The sequence below is a fragment of the Hipposideros armiger genome, unplaced genomic scaffold (genome assembly GCF_001890085.2).
Source record: "Hipposideros armiger isolate ML-2016 unplaced genomic scaffold, ASM189008v1 scaffold_21, whole genome shotgun sequence".
Classification (NCBI taxonomy): Eukaryota; Metazoa; Chordata; class Mammalia; order Chiroptera; family Hipposideridae; genus Hipposideros; species Hipposideros armiger.
The window spans coordinates 5,503,036-5,510,963 of NW_017731371.1; the positions used below are offsets into that span (position 1 = coordinate 5,503,036).

Consider the following 7,928-nt stretch of genomic DNA (forward strand, 5'->3'; position numbering starts at 1 on the left):
ACAAAAGGACAGCAACTTGTCTGTTCCCCTTCCCCAATTCCCCAACGCTGTTCCCATCCCCCAATTCCCCAATAAAAATCTTAAAAAAAAAAAAAAAAGCCCAGACTTGGAGCCAGCATTCTGGAGTTGAAAACCCATCTCTGCCATTTATAGGTGTGACCTCTTACCTAAACTCTTCCACTCACCTTAGCCAATCTTATGCCTCAGTTTCCTCAACTGCAAAATAAGGATGCTAATAAGAGTCTCTAGCACACAGCATTCTTATGAGGTTCTCAAGAGTTAATACATGTAAAGTGCTTAGAACAGTACCTGACATAGAGAAAACACTGAATACGTGTCAATTCTCATTACTACTTCAAAGACACTTAGTTCATTCTGGGGAGAAAGATAGTATCTATTGTTTAAATTGAAATAACTCTAACTATGTAAATTTCACATGGAAGATAGGACATACGATAAGAACAATTTACCACCTACCCTGAGATAAAGGTTTCTATATAAACTTTAGAAGTACTTACCTCTCTCTTGCATTGAATTTAGTTGAAATTACTAAGAATAAATTGCTTTATTGTTCCCCAGTACTATAGCCATTATTTCCACCTACAATTTCACCTCCATGGCACTCCGAGCCCAGCCACAGCCCTTCACCCATGGGGCTGGCAGCTAACTGCACCTAGCTCATTGTTAAGGGAACACTCTGATCTAGAGCAGTCACAAGAGGTCCAGCCAGCCTTGGCTCATCTCTGTTCTAGAGAATTTTCAGAAGATAGATAGCCAGCAATCCCAGAATGTAGGAGAAGCTGGCTTTCCTGGGATGTTGTGATTTAATTGGCCCTAGGAGAATTTTTCTCTGCTGCCTCTTAGTACCTTAATGTTATCATTAGAGATTCACCCTCTTGGACTCAGGCTCCTACAGCTTCTAAAAGTCAAAATGTCACTAAATGATTAATGTATACCTGACTTGGGTCAGAGACACACAGACCCATGAGAGGTAGGGAGAGGTACAAAGCGGAGAGAGAGAAAGCAAATCAACTTCTCAATAAAACATTTCCCGAAAGCCAGCCCTGTTTCCTAGACTGAATCAAGACTGATGGCTCAGGATTTTCAAGGCTACAAAAAATTCCTTGTGAAGAAGCATCTCTCAAGACTGGCCTGAGAAAATCCCAGTGAGGCCCTTCAAATCTTGAGTCAAAATATGATCACTTGAATTTATCGTTCTTGGCCAGAGTTCTGCACTTACTCAGATCAGGATGTGGAAAATAGCAACAACAAAAGAAAAAAAGGGAGTTTATCTGCCTTTTCTGATAACACCTGAAATTGACTGTGAAGCAATAGTTTATGGCTGTAAGGCCGGCTGTAAAATAAAGGCCTTATGGATTATAGAGTTTGGGATCAGTGCTGCCGCCCAAATCCACCACTTGGGTGCATGTGGTTCATGATCGCATTTAATCCCCTTGTCTTTCGCAGGTGTTGAGCCATCGGGAACACTGCATAGAGTTGGTAGGTTCTACCGTGAACAAGGAGGTCCAGCAAGAGCAAGTGGAGACTAATATCCAGCTACGTTCTGCTTGCCTAGCTGAACACCTTGACTCATGAGAGAATCCCCATAGAGAAAAGAGTATTTAAAAAAAAAATCTCTCAATTGTGCACAAAGATGCATCTACCTCCATGGGGCATCTTTTCACTAATTCCATGAAGATGCTTCATGGGATGCAGCAGCAATCTTGGTGGACAATTCCCGCTGCCCAGAATTCCAAACTCCTTACCTATAGTAGAGGAATTTGGCACTCTATGAGTCTTCAAGAGGAGCAGAACCCACCATATAAACCGAGCAGGCCAGATCACTTTCCTTGCAGCCCGGGTGAAAGATAATGACCAATCAGATGCATGTTCCCTGGGCTGGGAATTGGGAATTGGAGATGCTCAAGGAAGGGCCTGGAGGACCCCTTGGGGCAGCAGCAAGTTCCAGTATATGAAGCCACAGAGGCAGAGGTAATGGTAGCTATGGGAAGCACCCAACGCCCGGTGCCACAGTGCAAGCTGGGCTGCTTGCAACTATTGTTCTGTCAGGAGGTTTGCTTGTTGTCCTGGCCGCTGCATCACCCTCCCTTGTGTTTGGCCTGTTTTTCAGTCTGATTCTCTAAGTTTCTCAGTAGTAAATTCTTCTTGTATTTAAGTTGGTCTCAGTGGTTTACAAATAGGAACCCTGAGCAGAGATTAGGATAGGGAGTGCTTTGATGCTGATACCTGTATCATTTAGAGGTAAAATTTATCCCAGAAATGTCATCAGTCAAGACCCTTCACCTTGCTACCACCATACATACAGGGGTACCTGTTGCTTCTGGGCCAACCCTCACCTGGCTTTGGATCCAATTCTCTCCCATCATCTCAGGAATCTTAGAACATCAACTATTCATTTCTTTCTTGTATATTTAAGCTCCCTCCTCCAACTAGATCCTTCCTGTCAACATCTGAATGTCACCACGTAGCTCCCAGTTAAGTAAAATGACTTGCCTTGAGCCCCCATACCTATCTAACTATTGCTCTATCTCGCATTTTACCAACTGGAGTGCCAGAGTACTGGATGTTCCAAGAATGGGTTATAGGTGTGCCATGAAATATTGAAGGCTATAAATATTTATGATGATAAATATTTGGTGAAGTTGAATCTCTAGGAGTAAGACCCAAGGTGCCCATTTTAAACTTTTCTTGCTAGAGTTCAATGTGATTTTTAAGTCTAAGGAATTATGTTTTCCTTCATTTCTGGAAATTACTTCACCATTTTTACCTCAAATATTGCCTCTCCTTCATTCTTTCTTTCTGGAAAACACGTTAGACTTACATTGGAGAGTCCCACCTACTCTATATCTCTTAAATGTTCTTCCATATTTTCCATCTCTTCATTTCTGTAGGTTCACATGATTTCCCTCAGGTTGCTTACCAATGTCCTAAGTCTCTTGTCTGCTATATCTATTCTCCAGTTTAGCATATATATTTTTCAATGATTATAGTTTTTAGTTTCAAGTGTTTACCTGGTCCTTTTTCATACTTTTTGTCCATAATGCCTATTCTTGTCATATGATTTTCAAAATTATTTTTGAACATTAAAAACCCTGTCAGGCACTCCTCCCACCTCTCCCCAGCCTCCCAGCCTTCCTTAAGAGGATGAGGCAGTCGAGGGCTGTGGCTGAACTGTGGTTGCCGAGTGACAAGTCGGAGCCAGGACAGCTAGCATAATGGCAGAAACTGCTGCTCCATTGAAGCACTTTGTGCTGGCTAAGAAGACAATGATGGCAACCTTTGACCATTACTGGAGTCTCTTATTGAAGGATCATGTTTTGCTGAAGCAACATGCAAGAATCCAGAACATGATCCAATAGACGGAGAATGATCTGGTAGAAATACAGGAGTATAAAATCAAGCTTTCCATCATTGATGAGGTGCTGTCTTGGAGACACATGAAAGTGGCCTGTTTTGGGGCAGGACAAACAGTGGGAAGAGCTCAGATATCAATGCAATGTTGTGGGATAGAGTCCTCCCTCGTGGGATTGGCCATGCACCCAATTGCTTACTGAGTATTGAAGGACCTGATGGAAATAAAGCTTATCTTATGACAGAAGGATCAGATGAAAAAAAGAGTGTGAAGACAGTTAATCAGCTGGCCCATGCCCTTCATATGGGCAAGGACTTGAAAGCTGGCTCTCTCATGCATGTATTTTGGCCAAAGGCAAAATGTACCCTCTTGAGAGATGACCTGGTTTTAGTAAACATTTCAGGTACAGATGTCGCTACAGAGCTGGACAGCTGGAATGATGCATTTTGCTTAGATGCTGTCTTCGTTTCGGTTGCAAACTCTGAATCAACATTAATGAACACAGAAAAACAGTTTTCTCACAAGGTAAATGAGTGACCTTCCAAACCTAGTATTTTCATTCTGAATAATCGTTGGGATTCCTCTGCATCAGAGCCAGAATATATAGAGGACATACGCTGACAGCACATGTAAAGATGCCTACACCTCCTGGTGAGGAACTCAAAGTTGTGGGTTCTTTAAAAACACAGAATTGCCCCTTCTTTATTTCTGCAAAGGAAGCTCTTAATGCCAGAACACACAAAGCACAGGGGACGCCAGAAGGAGCGAAATCCTTGGGGAAGGATTTCAGGCAAGATTACAGAAGTTTCTCAATTTTGAACAAATCGTTGAGGGGTGTATCTCACAGTCGGCAGTGAAACTAAAGTTTGAACAGCACACGTCAGAGCTAAACAGATACTAAATACTGTGAAAAACATAATGGATTCAATAAACGTGGCAGCAGCAGAGAAAAGAGTTTGTTTAATGGAAAAGAGGGAAGACCAGATTGATAGACTGGACTTTATCCAAAGTCAAACAAACCTTTTAACACTGATGTTAAGAAAAAAAGGAAGGAGGTTACAGAGGAGGTGGCCAACAAGATTTCATGTGCAGTGACAGATGAAATTTGTCAACTTTCTGTTTTGGATGATGAATTTTGTTCAACATTTCATCCTACTCCAAGTGTATTGAATATACAAATGAGTTAAGTAAGCAACAAAGAAGCTGGTTTGAGAAGAAATTTGGCTGATCAGTGTACCAATGAAGTCAACTTCAATGCTTCAATCCCAGCAAGAAATTATTGAAAATCTGAAGCCATTACTTCCACCTAGTATATAGAATAAACTCTACACACAGATTCCTTGTAAAAAATTTGATCTCAGCTATGACCTAAATTGCCACAAGTTATGTTCAGATGTTCAAGAGGATATTATTGTGTTTCGTTTTTTCTTGGGCTGGTCTTCCCTTGTCCATCGATTTTTGGGCCCTCCGAATACTCGGAGGGTGCTTCTAGGATTATCAGAGCCCATCTTTCAGCTTCTACTCCCGCTGCTCCTACCAACCCAGCAAGCCAGGTAATGTGTCACAGGAAGAATGCATGGTTACCTTAGTAACAGGATTAGCTTCTCTTCCATCTAGACCAGGGGTCACCAAACTTTTGAGATAGAAGAACCACCAGGGGTCAACAAACTGTGGCTCGTGAGCCACATGAGGCTCTTTGGGTACGTACATGTGGCTCTGAAGTAAAATTGAAAATGAAAATAAAACTATCATAGTTTTATTTATAAAAATTTTAAAGGATATTATTCACATAATGGTGATTATGTAAAAGTATATTTATGGCTCTCGAATAATTTTTAAATTGTTGTGAGGGACAGGATTGGCTCTTCCAGGGGTCTGCAAACTTTTGAGATGAAACGTACCCAAAGAGCCGCATGTGGCTCATGAGCCACAGTTTGCCAAGACCCTGTTCTAGACCATCTATGGGCGTCATCATTTTTGGAGGAGTGATTTGGAAAACTGCAGGCTGGAAACGCAATTCTATTTCATTAAGTATGTAGGGAGCTTTGTGTCCTTATGAAAAGCTGACCTGGACCATCAGGGCCAAGGAGAGTGCCTTTGAACAGCAGTTTGTGCGCTATGCAACTGAAAAACCTCAGGTGATCGTTAGCTCCACGAGTGCAAACAGCAGCCATCTCGTACAACAGGAAATGATGTTTTGCTCGCCTGTGCCAACAAGTTGCTATTACACAAAGATATCTACAAGAAGTTACTAGATTTTCCAGAGGTAGATCAATTGGAGGAAATGCAAAACAGTTCAAAGCTTTTAAGAAATAAAGCTGTTCAACTTAAAAATGAGCTGGAGAATTTTATTGAGCAGTTTCTACATTCAAAAGATGAAGAAGAATCTTAACTATAGAGCTTGCTTGGGTGATCATCATAGGACAAAATGGAACTTGGGTGACTTGGGACAGTTATTTTTTATGAAATGACTTTAAACATGAATTGTACTCACTGTACCTAAATAGCAAATTAAACAGCACATTCTTGTGTAGATTCTGATAATGATCTCAGGGCGTTGGCATTTCTGAAAAGTGTTATAATGTCTTTTCTTGTGTGTTTGTTTTTGTTTTTGTTTTTTTTAAGATTTTACTGGGGAATTGGGGATGGGGAATAGTGTTGGGGAATTGGGGAAGGGGAACAGCCAAGTTGTTGTCCTTCAATCTTAGTTGTAGAGGGCACAGCTAGCTCAGCTCCAAGTCTAGACGCCATCCGGCCACCCATTGGCAGCTACAAGCAGCTCAGCTCATGGTGCCGTGTCCAATCTTAGTTGCGGGTGGGCGAGCCCACCATCCCATGCGGGAGTTGAACCAGCAACCTTGTTGTTAAGAGCAAGTGCTCTCACCAGCTGAGCCATCCTGCCACTTGTTGGCAGCTCAGTGGCAGTTCAGCTCAGATGCAGCGTCACTGGCCCATGTGGGAATTGAACCGGCGACCCTGTTGCTCACAGCTTGCACTCTTAACCAACTGAGCCACTCCACCAGCCCTGATATCTCTTTAGTTATAATTTTTGGCAAAGAGAAGGCTGAATTGTTTGCTGTGTTAAAATGATGAATTAGGTAAAAGCATCAGAACCAACTATGTGACCCCTGAGGGGTGGGGCCTTGGTTTTAATTAGGGCTTTCTTCCTTTTTGATCCTGAAAAACCCTGCTTCCTGACATCCAGGGGTAGAGAATGCTCCTTTCATCTTTCTCAAAACTAATTTTTGATATCTACTTTAATGGGAATAGTCACTTTTTTGTTTTATAGAATGCATTGTTCCACCAAGAAGGAATGTGGGATGTTCTTGAGTATATTAGTTATGCAAGTTACAGCCACTTTTTTCATTCTGGCAGCTTTGTAAACCACTAATAAATCCATGGTCTTTACTCCTTTTATTCCCATTAAAACTGACGTAAAGCAAAACAGAACAAAACAAAAAACCTTTCAGATTCCTCTTATTAGTAGTTCCTGGTACGAGTTATTCTATTTGTTATGTGTGCCAATACCTCCTCTCTCAATGTAGTGTCAACTTCTGTGCTGTTGTAACTTTAGTGTGTGAGCTTATCTTCACTGGGAATTGTTTTCCTGTGAGCTGCTAACACTCAGTTCCAAATTTACCTCTCCTAGAGCCCTTTATGCTTCATTACTTCTGGACCACTTTTTATATTTTTTGGCTCATGGTTTCTGTATGACAAAGTAAACGTGAACCACAACCACAAACCATACATGACACGGATTAAGGATTCAGATTTCTCCAGGATGTCTTTCTTCCTCGCCACCCATTTCCTGCATTCTGGCGATAAAGCTGAGTTGGTGGGTCAGTGTATGCAGCCATTTTTCCCAACTGAAAAGCCTCTTCCTGGCTCAAGGTTCCATGCAGGGGAGGGACAGCCCCATCCAAGCCCCTTACTATGCACAAGGCCTGCAGGGTTTGACTCCATTCCTAACTGACTGTTACAACTCCCCCTCTAAGGCTTGTATCTGCTCATGATACCCCAGCTGCCGTCTTCACTTCCACTCCTGTTCAAGATTACATACTTGCTTTGAGTTCCCATTAAATTTGTTGTTTTTTTTTTTAATTTTACTGGGGAACAGTGTGTTTTTCCAGGACCCATCAGCTCCAAGTCAAGTAGTTGTTTCAATCTAGTTGTGGTGGGAGCATCTCAGTGGACTATGTGGGGATTGAAAGGGGAACCTTGGTGTTATGAGCACTGCTTCTGGTGCTCTAACCACCTGAGCCAACCGGCCACTCCCCCATTAAATTTTTAATACCCAGAGATTTTACTTTCTTGCTTTGGAGCTTTGTATGTATGTTTTTAGATCTGCAGTATATTTTTCTGTGCTATCCTATGATTTAAGTGGAAAGGGTATCTCTCCAAATCAATTCAATCTGTCATCTTGATGAACAGTCTGGATTGACATTTTAAAAACACTCACTAGGGGGCCGGCCGAGTAGCGCATTGGTTAAGAGCTGGCTTGGGACGCCAGAGGGCCCCGGTTTGGATCCCACATATGAGGGCCAGTGACACTGCC

At 42.1% G+C, this 7,928-nt stretch overlaps 1 protein-coding gene and 1 pseudogene across 1 annotated transcript in view; both read left to right on the plus strand.

Moving 5' to 3' along the window:
- CCDC192 (coiled-coil domain containing 192) overlaps positions 1–7,928 on the plus strand; it is a 223,253-nt gene that overhangs the window by 125,036 nt on the left and 90,289 nt on the right. The window lies entirely within an intron of this gene.
- LOC109379046 (mitofusin-1-like) lies at positions 3,237–5,765 on the plus strand (annotated as a pseudogene).